The following is a 6,000-nucleotide window of genomic DNA, read 5'->3' as shown; positions in this document are numbered from 1 at the left end:
GAGTGGTCAGCTTAGCTTCAAAAAGACATAAAAAAATCATGCAGGTTGGGAGATGTGCTGAGATGTAGTGTAAGAAGGACACATCATTTATCCGCGTTCAGCTAACAGTGAATTAACCACATGTGTGGCTGATGTTAAGAAAACATGCCTTTTAACGCAGGTGGGTTATTTTTGAAGTCAAAACGCTGAAGCACTGTTTTCATACGGCGGTTGAGCTGCTGAGCGCTGTCCTTCACTCAGTGCTGAATCAGAGTGGTGCTGAACGGACAGCTCCACTGCTCCACCAAACCCACTGAGCCTCTACCAGTGCTCTACTGTATCGACTTCAGCAGATGTTTACTTGACAATTCTTCCTAAACGAGCGAAGGGAAACTGTAAACAGTCTCATTAAATGACAAAAAGTCACTTTTAGTTGGGATCTGAAAAAAGACAGCTTAATTATTCACTGCCTATGGCATGCTTCTCCCATTCGGTCCCTCTTTATGCCCCAAAATGCATTAATACCTGAGGAAATATTGTAACTAGATCATAAATATGCTAATTAAATGCAAAAACAAAACTAAGGCCTATGGTATGCGCTTCCCATAATATCTGCAGCGCTGTTCCTCGTGACCTAACCTGCCATCCTATATGATAATATGTCCTGTATTGATCCTATATGGATAGACTCAGACACTGACGTTAGGTAGATAGTCATAGGCAAACCCTATTCTTATTACAGCAAGCATCCTCTCTATTCACTGTCTCTCTCTCTCTCTCTCTCTCTCTCTCGCACTCTCTAATCCTGTTAAACGGTGTGAGATGCCCAGTGAGTGCTGGAAAAAGAATAAGTCTACGTCTTCCCATGAGTTAGCACAGCCTTAATCAAACAGCAGCCCATAACAACGGCTGCTAATATGGAGGCGGGGGGGGCGCGTTTGTAACGTGCAATCTTGGTCCGCGAAAATATTCCTGGTATCATAGCAAATTGAATTGGTTGGAGAGAATAATGCTGAGCTGTTCTGTGGAGTTTTCTTCAACTAAAATGATAATGTATGACAATATGATGTATGGGAGAGTGCCTTGAAATCCCGACCCTTGTAACGTTGACTCAGCTTCTCTCTCTATGGGGAAAATGTCGAGACAAGGTGCTGTTATTACAGAGGAACCTACTTCAGCAAATCCCACTTGAAAATCTAACTGCATTTATTTTTGGGCTTTATGTTTGTGTTTTATGGTAATGTGAGTAATTGGTCTGATTTAATACACGTTCTATTTAGCTATTGCATTACCAAGTGCATATTGATATAGGACAATAGAGAAAGATAAAAGTCTGTGTAATAAAGTCAAAGTAGCCAATATATTTCCAGCAGATTGCACATTTGAGACTTTGAGACACATTATATGTCCAAAAGTATGCAGACACCACTTTTAATTAGTGAGATAAGTCACTTTGAAGTGCATTTATTGCAGGCACTGAAGTTCCCATTGCTTGCTTAATCTCCATAGAAAGGCAATGGAAATAGAATAGGTCATGCATAAGCCTAAGGTCACCATGCCCAATGTCATGTGTCAACTAGAGGGGTATAGAGCCCCCCAGAACTGGCCCGCAGAGCAGTGGAACTCTGGATGTAATGGATTCACACTTTTCGTTAGTTGTGACCCAGGACTAATCATCAGTACCTGACTCAGTAATGTTATTGAGGCTCAATGCAACAAAATCCTCACAGCAATTTCCCAACATTTGGTGTCAAGCCTTCCCAGAGGAGTGGAGGCTGTTACTGCAGTAAAGTGGGGACAAGCTCTCTTTTAATACCCTTGATTTCAGAAGAAATGCTGGACGAAGATATGTCATTGTTGGGGGTGTAGTGCAGGTGGTAGTGGTCCGAATGGCATTGACATTGTTCTGTGAACGGTAGCAATGTAATAACTATCTATGCTTGTGTGAACAGTCTTACCTTATGATATGTAAACACCAGCTGTTTGTCAAAACCAAATCTGCAAACTCATGTTTCTGCGAAGACGTTACCTTGCAAGACACAACCTGCAGGAACACAAGGCCAGATAAAGCAAGCCTGAGATGTTATCGCTGATCAACAGGAGACTCCTGATGAAAGTGGAAACAAACCTAATGAGTCATACCATTTCTTCAGAAGCAAATTCAGCCACACCATGTCTTTTAAAGTCATCCTGAAATCAAAACTCACATTAAAAAGATAAAATTCCAGTTTCGCTGTAGTTTTCTATCAAAGCGTCGTGACTTTAACCCACTGCTGAAACATAATTCGAGTTTTGATGACATCATCGTGCACCAGCAGATAAGGAAAAATAATATTAACCAATGATATTTTGCTTCACTCCCCATTTTCCATTCCTGATCATTTCCACGATTGAGCAAAAATGCTCAGCTGGCTCAGAGACCCTTAGTTTCATTAAGATATATCGGTGCTATTGGAAGAAAACCTTGTATCTCCATATTTGGCATTTTGGAGATTTTGACATAATTTGAAAAGGCCTGTTGTTCTTTACGTTGTGTGTAGATTTCACGAAGAATGGACCAAAAGACACGGCCCAAAATGACACTGAAAAGAAGTTCCATTGACTTACATTTAAAGTAACGTGTTCTTCTGCTGTTAAGTTACCATTTTGAAGATACAAGGTTTTCTTCTGACAGCAGTGATATGTTACAGTACGGAAGGAAAATGTACAATGTTTAGAAAGTCATGTTAACTTTCAAATAAGAGGACTAAGAATTACAGCTACAGGTCCAAAACCAGCTTCTCCATCATCGCTACACACTTAAAAAGGATGATTCTTCTAGGGTTTCTAAATAAAGCTGAAGTCAATGGTTCTATGTAGAACCATGAGGTCTATGTGCAAATTATTCTTTGCATGGTGAACTGGTTCTTCAGATTGATGGAGAACGTCATAGAACCTTTTTGAAAACGGTTCTTCTGTTGTTGCAGTGTCAAGCTTGTAACAATAAAAGAGCCCTTTTTGGAACCATACAGAGCCATTTTCAAAAAGGCTCTGTACAGAACACATCAGTCTGAAGAACCATTTCACCACGCAAAGAGCCATTTAAGCATGAAATGGTTCCACATAGAATTCATGGTTCTAAAGAGAACCACTGCCTTTACTAAAGAACCCCTGAAGAGCTATCTTTTTTTAAAAATGTGTACAAATTGCTACGAGATTTTTCTTATATAATCAAAAAATGACATTCACTTCAGTAAGAGCTGCATCTGAGTGACTGAGGTGGATCAAGGACACGTCCAGCCATTTTAACCATGCTCACATTCATCGGCACTGAAAATTGAAGTTAAGGAAAAGATAAATAGTTCGTGTTCATTCTCCAGGCATACAGTCATGCACAAAAGCATGAACACCCCTCATCAAATTAAATCAAAAAGTAAAAAGCACATCCTCTACAGGGAATAAAAATTTTAGTACACAATTTGCATTTATTTGATGAATATATATATATATATATATATATATATATATATATATATATATATATATACACACACACACACACACACACACACAGATACACACACATGCACACACACACACATACACACATATATATATATATATATATATATATATATATATATATATATATATATATATACACACACATATGAATATATATGTGTGTGTGTGTATATATATATATATATATATATATATATATATACGTATCTCAGTCTGGTAACTTTACAAGAGAAGGAAAAAACTTACTTTACTTTTAATGAAAGTGAGTGGGACCAGAATTTTTCTAAGTAATTTTGGGCCGTTTCTTTTGGTCCATTCATCATGAAATTTACATGCAGTGTAAAGGTTAATAGGCACATATAATACAATACAATAATTTACAATACAATATAATACAATAGGCATTATAGCAAAAACTGAAAAATGACAAAAATGGAGATATGCGATTTCCTTCCGACAGCAGCAATACTGTATATACAGGTCATCCCAAAAGAAATCATCATTTTATAGTCTAATAGCAGCCAGTTTTCCCTCAAATGATCTCAAATTTGAACAATGTTTTTTTCAGGTTGAAGAATGGTGTTCACTAGAAATGAAAAGGCATTTTGTGTGTGTTAGAATATGCTCAAACACAGCCAAACGACTGCGCAGTGTACATTTTCGAGAAACTTCAATAAAAATGCACCAACTGGAAAGCAGATTTGGACATGGCACAAAAAATCCAAAGAGGAAGGCTGTCTGTGCAGGGCAGAGGGATCTGGACAACCACCAGTATCAGAAGATATTACATTTGTGAAGCTGTGAAATCGGCTATAAAATCTACGTCCCTCTGAATTTCTTGCTTGAATTTTGATAAGTAAATCTTGTTTTGTTCAACATGAAGCCTGTTTAATTTCATTTGCCGAGGACATGCAGTTACTCAGATGTTCACACCTCAAATGATGTTAACATTTTTTATTTAGCGGATAAAAATACACATTGCACATTAAAATGAGCAGAAGTGTGTTCTCTGTTAAAAGGGTGTGTGTTAACCTGTTTTCACTTAGAAAATCAGCAAACAGAGGTGCCAAAACTTGGCATACTTGTACATAATGAATACTACAATAATACAGTAATACCTTCCCCAAATTTGATTGTAACATCTCAAATAGCAGTAATTATGACTATAAATGTGTCTATCATGACCTCTGATTCCCTATCACACCTATTCTAAAGAAACCAATGAAAGAGTCAATAGGTTTCTCTACTAATTCACCATTTCACAACAAACCACTCTGAAATCACCTTGTTTCCATCTCTGTGGCTGAATTTGCAGAAAATTTGACAAATCCCTGACACCTTGCATTGTCTTGTTGGAATATTCATCATTTGTTGCGGTTTTCCTGCTTCAAATGGGAATTTTAAAAATTTCAGGTGTAAATAAAGTGAAATTTTCCCTTCAAGAGAAACTTGCGCAATTTTTTATTTTTCCAGATTTATGACTATTTTACCATCTTCAACATCACATATAAGAGCTCACTAGTTGTTTTGAAAGGTAAATAAAACAGCTATATTTGTGCTGATGACATGGAGACACCTGGTTCCTACTCTTACTTGACTTGTTGGGGCAGTCATGGGCTGGAGGTTAGGGAACCAGCCTCATGACTGGAAAGTCGCCGGTTCGATCCCCAGAGACGACAGCACATGACTGAGGTGTCCTTGAGCAAGACACCTAACCCCCAACTGCTCCCCGGGTGCTGCGGATTGGGCTGCCCACCACTCCGAGCAAGTGTGCTCACTGCCCCCTAGTGTGTGTGTGTACTCAGTAGAGTGTATGTGGTGTTTCATTTCATGGATGGGTTAAATGCGGAGGTGAAATTTCCCCGTTGTGGGACTAATAAGGGTCACTTAATCTCGTTATGTCAGCATGTTGACTAATTCATGTAGAAATTTGGAAACATTTAAGGAATTTCCCTTTATAGGCAATTTCTACCAGTTATTCTAAATGTCTGCATAATTCAGTGATCAAGATGTAAACATCATCACCAGTGGTTTGTTGTGAAATGGTTCATTTGTAGAGGAACTTACAGGCTCAGATTTCTTTACAGTGGCGGTGATAGCAACCAGGGGTCACCATGTCAACAACACAAATCTAGCCATTTTATTTACAACTCAACACCACCAGTGAACCTAAACATGCCTTCTGAGTCTTTAAACGTAATGTGGATGATGGTAAAATTGTGGTGAAGCTGAGAAAAGAGTTCTGTTTGAGGACTGTTTTGCTTTAGCACACCTTTTCATGCATTACTCCACCATGCATAGATTAAAATGAATTTAATCACAAAACTATCACATAACATTGTCTCACAATGTCACATCAGGCTGAGTGAACACACAGGATAAACGTTAAAAGTTACTGAACATCAGTAAAATACCTGCACGAGAGCAATTATGCTTGACTCGCACTGTATGAAACAATACGGAACACAATGGTGTGCTCATGTTCAGGTTTTTATTATTGAACTGAATGAAAATCGA

The sequence above is a fragment of the Pygocentrus nattereri genome, chromosome 21 (genome assembly GCF_015220715.1).
Source record: "Pygocentrus nattereri isolate fPygNat1 chromosome 21, fPygNat1.pri, whole genome shotgun sequence".
NCBI classification, from domain to species: domain Eukaryota; kingdom Metazoa; phylum Chordata; class Actinopteri; order Characiformes; family Serrasalmidae; genus Pygocentrus; species Pygocentrus nattereri.
Note: the sequence above shows the minus strand (reverse complement) of the source record.